This window comes from Taudactylus pleione, unplaced genomic scaffold (genome assembly GCF_031769625.1).
Source record: "Taudactylus pleione unplaced genomic scaffold, aTauple2 ptg000375l, whole genome shotgun sequence".
Lineage (NCBI taxonomy): Eukaryota > Metazoa > Chordata > Amphibia > Anura > Myobatrachidae > Taudactylus > Taudactylus pleione.
Genome location: NW_028284776.1, coordinates 1,034,145 through 1,042,177, shown reverse-complemented (window position 1 = coordinate 1,042,177; position 8,033 = coordinate 1,034,145).

Here is an 8,033-nt window from a genome sequence, read left to right as displayed (position 1 = left end):
AATGCCTAGATGGAGGTTAGTAAGCCCAAGTGAACTGACTACACCTTCCTGCTTTACTAAACAGTGAGAGGCCCAGCGATTAGCAACAGACTGTGCTACAGACATCTTATTGCAGGATTTGAGGACTAGTATACCAGCATACAGGAGTGAACTTTTTAAAACTATATTATAAGGCAGCCAGCCATCTTACTACCAGCATTGACTGTGAAGTTAATAATTGCTAATGACGAGGAGTTGACACCCCCCAGTATAGGCTCAGTCAGCCTGCTAGACATTGACAGCAGCTCTCCTCAGTCTCTGCCAGTATGCTGTAGCACAATAAAGAGCAGCATAGCCTCTGCATCTTATGGGATATAAAAGACTTAGTTTTGCGTGTGGCAGAGAGCTGCAACTCTTTCCTTTTAGAAGAACAAAACATTAACTACTGCAAGAGTGAAAGTTATCCAGTTCTTAAACTTTGATGACTCTGGATTGATAATTCAGATATTTAACCCTGAAAAGCTCTCAGCTTTATAATGTGCACCACCAGGGTTGCCATCACAAATTATGGAGCCTGGGACTGACAAAGTAGACAGGGCCCCCCCCGGGAAGGGGAGGGGGGCCATGGCAGAGGTGGGTGGAGCTACGGCAGGGGGTGGTACACCAATTTGTTTAAAAAGCCAGTTTAAAAATCTGTAGAGCAATGTTGATTTCTGAAATATATATATATATATAACGGCCAGAAGCACATAATACATTAAATAGAACAGACTGGGGGGGAGGCACATGGCAGAGAAGACTGGATGGACTCGGGGGGACATGGCAGGGATGGCTGGCAGGACATGGAAGGCTGGCTGGACTAGTGGGGGAAGCGCAGTGCAGAGAAGTCTGGCTGGACTGGGGGGGGGCAGGACAGGGAAGGCTGGCAGGACTCGGAGGAGGGGAGACAGGGCAGGCTGGCTGGACTAAGGGGGGAAGTACTGGGCAGGGATGAATGCTTGGAACGGGGTGGACAGGGCAGGGGCGGCTGGCTGGACTGGGGGGAGCAGAGGGCTAAGTCAGGGATTACTGATAGTGTACCTGTTGAATTTCTTCAGCTGGCTGCGCCAGCGCAGCCAGCCCACCAGAATCGCAGCTGACTGCATTTGAAGAGAGAGGGCCCGGGTGGCTCTGGCAGTAGCGCTGCACCAGCAGCGGCATTTCAAATATGGTGCCGGCCTTGAGCCAATCACAGCTCACAGACTGGCAGCCAATCAGGAGTGGCTGCTCCTGATTGGCTGCCGTTCTGAGAGCTCTGGATAGCTCGCGGCTGTGCACCATACATGCCTCTGGCATGTTTATAATTCTACCTGGCTTCCGGCGCAGCACCACTGCATCTGGGCCCCCCTCTCTTTCAGCTCTCTCCGGGCCTGGGACTCAAGGCCCGGCGGTCCCCCCCTGATGGCGCCACCTGTGCACCACCGTGGCCAATTCAGCTGAACTGAGTTATACAGTATATCTTTATGGGGACCTGTGGTAGCCAATATATGTGATTTAATTTATATATGTATGAACCTGGTAATGAATAAACATTGTTAAAGTGTTACATTTACAGTTTATTACCTAAGGTGATGTTCCTTGCAATTTTATGCTAGTGTAATTGAAAGTGTTTTGCGAGACTTTCAAAACAACTTTAAATATAATGCAAAATAGAAGTGTTATGACAATAAAGTTGAGCTCTCAATGGTAAAGTCCAATTGTGACTGTTTCTGAAATAGAAGAATTTGTGTTGGAATGGAAAGACCACCAAGTCGTGGGTATCACACAGATCTTACCCTATGCTTACCCTAAATGATGCAGGTTCTTTAGACCAATGCTTCAGTCCTCATCTGTCAATGTTGTGGCTGTGTTCTCCTCTGCTACAGCTGCGGCGGCTGTTGATGACATCAGATATTGTGCTACTTCGATCTTCTCTGTTAGTTCCTGGCTATGGCCTGGTTCCCAGTGGGCCATAGACAGGAACAAACAGAGGGGCTGCAGCAGTAAAATCTGCACATACAACTACATGATTCATAGAACTGGATTTCTAGTTCGCTAATATATGATTTACAGTATTTCCTTGCACCTCACCATGTATATATAGGGTGAACACGTCAATCCCTGTCCTTGTTTTGCTCTGAATATACTGCACTATCACATATTTTCTTTGCACTCAGGTATCCATGAATTGGAGCATAAGAAGTGAACTGCAACACCCAGGAATACACTGAAGCACCGACGAACCCACTGGCATCCTTGGGAATACCCAGTGGCGTAACTAGGGCAGGGTGAGTGGGGCACATGCCCTGGGCGCCGTGGGGCCGGTGGCCACAGTACCGGCCCGTCCTAGTTAGCCAGTGTAGTGCCGACCGCAGTGAGTGCGGTCAGCACTACACATTTACACAGGACCGGTGCTAGGCTTCCCAGCGCAGGTCCTGTGCTGCACAGCCAAGCCCCTTCCCTCCCCCTGAGCGCTTGCCCAATAGCACCAGGAGGAGGGTGGCAGGTGGGTTCATGCTGTGCATTCTAACACACACATCACCACCAGCGTGGCGGCGATTGTGTGTTAATCAGCAGCCAATGAGAGTCAGACAGACTCTCTTTGGCTGCTGCTGCTGCACACACATCGAAGCCAGCGCTGGCGGCGATGTGTATGTTAAACAGCAGCCAATGAGAGTCAGATAGACTCTCATTGACTGCTGCAGCGCCCACTGCAAGTACCGGCTCCCTTCCGGCTCCTGCAGTGGGTAATGGGAGAGATGTCATGACGTCTCTCCCATAATGCAGAGCGCGCCAGCCCGGGAGGACTGACGTGCGGACAGCGGCGGGAGCAGGAGCTTGGATTCATGTAAGTATTTTCATTTATTTATTGTTTTTTTTTCAGTGTGTATTTGTCGAGGGGGGGTTCAATACTTGGGGCACTAATGGGGAACTTATACTGGGGGCACTTATACTGGGGACACAAAGTGGAGCACCAATGGAGGGGACTTATACTGGGGGCACTGATGGAGGGAACCTATACTGGGGGCACTTATACTGAGGGCACTAATGAAAGGGACCTATACTGGGGGCACTAATGGAGGGGACCTATACTGGGGGCACTAATGGAGGGACCTATACTGGGGCACTTATACTGGGAGCACTTATACTAGGGGCATTAATGGAGGGGACCTATACTGGGGGCACTTATACTGGGAGCACTTATACTGGGGGCATTAATGGAGAGGACCTATACTGGGGGCACTTATACTGGGGGCACTAATGGAGGGGACCTATACTGGGGGCACTAATGAAGGGGAGCTATACTGGGTCACTTTTACTGGGGGCACTAATGGAGGGGACCTATACTGGGGGCACTAATGGAGGGGACCGCTACTGGGGACACTAATGGGGGGAACCTCTACTGGGGGCACTTATGGAGGGGGACTACTACTGGGTGCACCACTGGGAGGGACCACTACTGGGGACACACCATCGGGGACCACTTTCGGGGGCACTGCATAGGGGGCTACTACTGGGGGACACTGCATAGGGGGGGACTGCCACTGGGAGCACTATATAAGGGCTACTGCAGAGGGGGAAATTCTTCTTTTTGATACACACATTATCCAAAAGTTGATATTGGAGATAACAATACATAGATTGCATTGGCAGGCGCCTTTCATAATTCTTTCCATAAGTTTTTATTCCATATTAAGCAAAAAAAACCTGCGAGAGGGCCCCACTTTATTCCAGTTCTAGGTACCATGGTATGAACGATTAATAAAGTGACAAGAGTTTCAGCAGCTGAAGAGCCATGTGATGTTAGTAATGGCCACAATGCTTTATCCACTTAAGTGAGTCCCCGAAGCTGCCTCTGCTGTTGATGCAATCATATCTGAACTCACCTGCTACTAATCCGGCACTGAAGCACAGCGACTGCCTCCCCAGCCTTTCCTTGACAACCTATCTTTCTCACCCCCTTCCATTCTGCACAAAAAATAGATAGGTGGCGCTATAAACAGAGGAACAACCAAAGGCACCTTTACATATATAAAACCCCCTGCATCTCATAACAACCTACACCATGTCACCAAAGTGCCCTGAATCTCACCACAACCCCTTGCATCTCAATCGTGCCCCCTGCATCTCACCAGTGTCACCACAATCCACACTGCTGCTGCCCTGCAGCTGGCTGGGGCTCGGCCACTGGGATGTGCTGGGAAGGGCAGGAGGATCATGGATGAGAGATTTGTATTGCAGCTACCATAAGCATCAGCAGCATGTCCCTGGGGCTAGGGCACCAGTTCATATTTCCGCAGCCTCAATGTGCAGCCCTTCCCAGCTGCCAAACATGGCAATTAGCAATGTCCGCTTGCTCAATGTAACCTGTATTTTCTGGGCTTCCTGTTGAGCATTGTCACCATGGTGCCCCAGTCTGAGAACAGCGCTGACTTCCATGGGAGGTGTCTCCTGTTCACTGAGGGCATGTGGCTGTGTGGGAACATCATGCTGAAGAGGGAGCAGTTCATGATGGAGGAGTGGTAGCCAGAGTCTACCTGCAGGTTCAGTGTTTTTACCATTTGATGGTGGCAGTCGAATGTCTGCCACCATTGAATGGAAATCATTCAATGGTGTTACGATGGTTGTTTTTTTTTCTAATTCATGATAGCTATGTTTATAGCCGTTTCCTTCCTGGCTACTGTGTCTGCATCAGGGCATCTTCATTGGTATGTTGGAGGCTGTCTCTCACCCTTCGTCTGCCTCAGACGTGACTCTGCTAAGTCCCTGCCTCCCTCCCTTCTATAGGCTGCTGCTAAGCAACTGGGCACATTGCTTTCTCTGATTGGCTCTCACTGACTCTTGCTGTTTCAGCACTCTGGACAGTTTCTATACAGCAGTTTGGTGCAAGAGGTTTTACAGTGACTTTGTTTCACTAAAAGTCACTGCTCGGCTCTCACAGATGAATGGTTTATACACCTAAACTTTCCCTGTCCAATGCTGTATAGAATAGTGAAAACCTCATCAAAATCTGTCCAGTGGCTCAAGAGATTGGCCTGAATGAACAGACAGACCCCTAAACCGGGGACTTTATTTTATATACATATATATATACAGCGGGTAAAATAAGTATTGAACACATGAACATTTTTCTCAGTAAATATATTTGTAATGGGACTATTGTAATGAAAATTTCACCAAATGTCAGCAACAACCCATGCAATCCACACATGTAAAGAAATCAAACCATAGATGTCCATAAATTAAGTTATGTGTAATAATGTGAAATGACACAGGGAAAAAGTATTGAACAGATGAAGAAAGGGAGGTACAAAAAGATATGGAAAACCAAGATACCAGCTGAAATCTATCAGTAATTAGAAAGCACTCCTGCCCCTTGTCAGTGCAAATTAATATAAGCTGGTTCAGTTCCAACTGATGGCCTATAAAAAGGTATCTCTTTACCAAGGAGTCACACAAGAAACATCTCATGATGGGTAAAAGCAAAGAGCTCTCTCAAGACCTTCGCAACCTTATTGTTGCAAGACATACTGATGGCATTGGTTACAGAAGGATTTCTAAACTTCTGAAAGTTCTAGTGAGCACTGTTTGGGCCATAATCCAGAGGTGGAAAGAACATAATTCACCATAAACCGGCCACGACCAGGTGCTGCTCGCAAGATTTCTGACAGAGGAGTGAAAAGAATTATCAAAAGAGTTGTCCAAGAGCCATGGACCATTTGTGGAGAGCTTCAGAAAGACCTGGAATTAGCAGATACAATTGTTTCAAAGAAAACAATAAGTAATGCACTAAACCACCATGGCCTGTATGCACGCTCACCTCATAAGACTCCATTGCTGAAGAAAAAGCATGTTGAAGCTCATTTAAAGTTTGCTGCACAACATTTGGATAAGCCTGTGAAATACTTGGAGACTATAGTCTGGTCAGATGAGACCAAAATTTAACTCTTTGGATGCCATAATACACACCATGTTTGGAGGAGAAATGGCACTGCACATGACCCCCAAAATACCATACTAACAGTGAAGTTTGGAGGTGAGAACATCATGGTGTGGGGCTGTTTTTCTGCATACGGTACTGGCATACTGTCACGACCGGCTGTATGGAATCCCCTGCTGAGGGGTGCAAGCTAAGGTTCAGGACTAAGAGGAAGTCTGAGATGTGGGGTCCTGTACACAAGCTCTCCTCATCCACGAGTACCAGTCGTTGGCAAGACCTGACCAAAGGTGCGGAGTCTAACAAGCCGGGAGGTGTTCTCCAGTGACCCCTCCCAGCGGGATATGGGTTTAGTTGCACCCAGTTGGCAGGTCGCGGTCCTTTGATCAGGTGACTGGTACTCACGGGAATAGAGAATCCTGCTACGGTGGCCCTACTGGATGTTTCTTCCAGAAATATGCTATACCTCTGTATAGCTTCCAATATATACACTGGAGGATCTAGGAAGCACAATGGCACTGATGATTGGATGCTGTAGTGACAGTGATACTGAGGTTGGATGCTGTAGTGACAGCGGTACTTAGTCTGGATGCTGTAGTGACAGCGGTACTGAGACTGGACACTGTAGTGACAGTGGTACTGTGGCTGGATGCTGTAGTGAGAGCGGTACTGAGGCTGGACATTGTGGTAACAGCAGTATTGAGGCTGGATGCTGTAGTGACAGTGGTACGAGACTTGACACTGCAGTGACAGTGGTACTGTGACTGGTTGCTGTAGTGACAGCAGTACTGAGACTGGATACTGTGGTAACAACGGTACTGCGGATGGATGCTGTAATGACAGTAGAGCTGATGCTGTACACTGTAGTGACAGTGGTACTGTGGTTGGATGGTGTAATGACAGCAGAACTGACAATTGCTCTAAACACGGGTGAAATGTCGAGGATGCACTTCTGCTCAGCGAAGTGGAAAATAGTTCGCAGACAGGCGAGATGTTGGAAATGCACTGCTGCACAACGAGGTGGCAAAGGATCTGCAGACAGGCAAGATGTACTGGACGCACTTCTGCTCAACGAGGCGGCAAAGGATCCGCAGAAAGGCGAGATGAACTGGACGCACTTCTACACAATGAGGTGGCAAAGGATCCGCAGACAGGCGAGATGAACTGGACGCACTTCTGCACAACGAGTAGGCACTGGTAGGTACAGGGAAAACACGAGGAAGGACCTGGAACGAGATCTTCAGTAACACAAGTAAATTACAACATTGCTGAGGCAACTTCCTGTGGTCCGCAGTCTGGCTTTATTCCCTGCAGTAGCAGATCATTGGTGGACAGCGTCAGCTGACCACCATCATGCTACCATTGGGTATGGAGTCGTCAGGTGATGCAAACTGTCATGGCCGCGTCCATGATGGCAACCGCAGAAACCAGGCACGGAGCAGTCCAAGGCAGTTCACATGGCACTAGGTAGAATGCTCAGCACATACCCTCCACTGCACCTGACGTCTGCCCCCACGGGAGATCAGGGAAAGCCGGCGCAAAGGTGAGTAACGGCCGATCCTAGGCCGCAACCTGACACATACTTCATATCATTGAACGAAGAATGAATGGAAAAATGTACAGAGACATTCTTGCTAAAAATCTGCTGCCATCTACCAGGTAGCTGAAGATGAAACGAGGGTGGATATTTCAGCAAGACAATGATCCCAAACACACAGCCTAAGACACTCTCAATTGGTTTCAGAGAAAGAAAATAAACCTGCTAGAATGGCCCAGTCAATCACCTGACTTGAATTCAATTGAAAATCTATGGAAAGAACTAAAGATCAGACTTCATAGAAGAGGCCCACGGAACCATCAAGATTTGTATAGAAGAATGAGCCAAAATCACACCTGAGCAATGCATGCGACTAGATTCTCCATACAGGAGGCGTCTTGAAGCTATCATTACCAACAAAGGCTTTTATACGAAGTATTAAATAAATTTAAGTAGGCGTGTTCAATACTTTTTCCCTGTGTCATTTCACATTATTACACATAACTTAATTTATGGACATATATGGTTTGATTTCTTTGCATGTGTTATGTTCTGGGTTGT